Here is a 340-nt window from a genome sequence, read left to right on the forward strand (position 1 = left end):
GCTTCCAGCATATTACCCGAACACACCTAAAATGTCAAAATACAGACACTTGTAAGAAGTTTGTAATCCTAGTTACATAGTTATCGTATTTTAACCTTCATTCTGTTTGCTAAAGCTATATTTTACTGGCTTGCAAAGTAGCTATCCGTTGCAAATGCTAACATTAGCTAATTTATGTCAAAAAGCAGTAGCTAACTAACGTTACTGCCAAGATATGGTTTCCTTTTAAATATATTTAAAAAATAAATAGATATACTTTGCACAGTGCAAACACTTGACAACACTCAACGAGTCTTAAAACACCTCTCTGGTCTCGAGTGAAACCATATCTTGGCAGTAG

The 340-nt window shown here is 34.4% G+C and overlaps 1 long non-coding RNA gene across 1 annotated transcript in view; it reads left to right on the forward strand.

Annotated features, from left to right (window-relative positions):
• Positions 1–340, forward strand: part of LOC116696865 (uncharacterized) — an 863-nt gene continuing 523 nt past the window's right edge. Inside the window, exon 1 of the long non-coding RNA XR_004333850.1 lies at positions 1–340. This exon is cut by the window's right edge and continues 85 nt beyond it. This is a non-coding gene — a long non-coding RNA (uncharacterized LOC116696865).

The sequence above is a fragment of the Etheostoma spectabile genome, chromosome 10, assembly GCF_008692095.1.
Source record: "Etheostoma spectabile isolate EspeVRDwgs_2016 chromosome 10, UIUC_Espe_1.0, whole genome shotgun sequence".
Taxonomy (NCBI): Eukaryota; Metazoa; Chordata; class Actinopteri; order Perciformes; family Percidae; genus Etheostoma; species Etheostoma spectabile.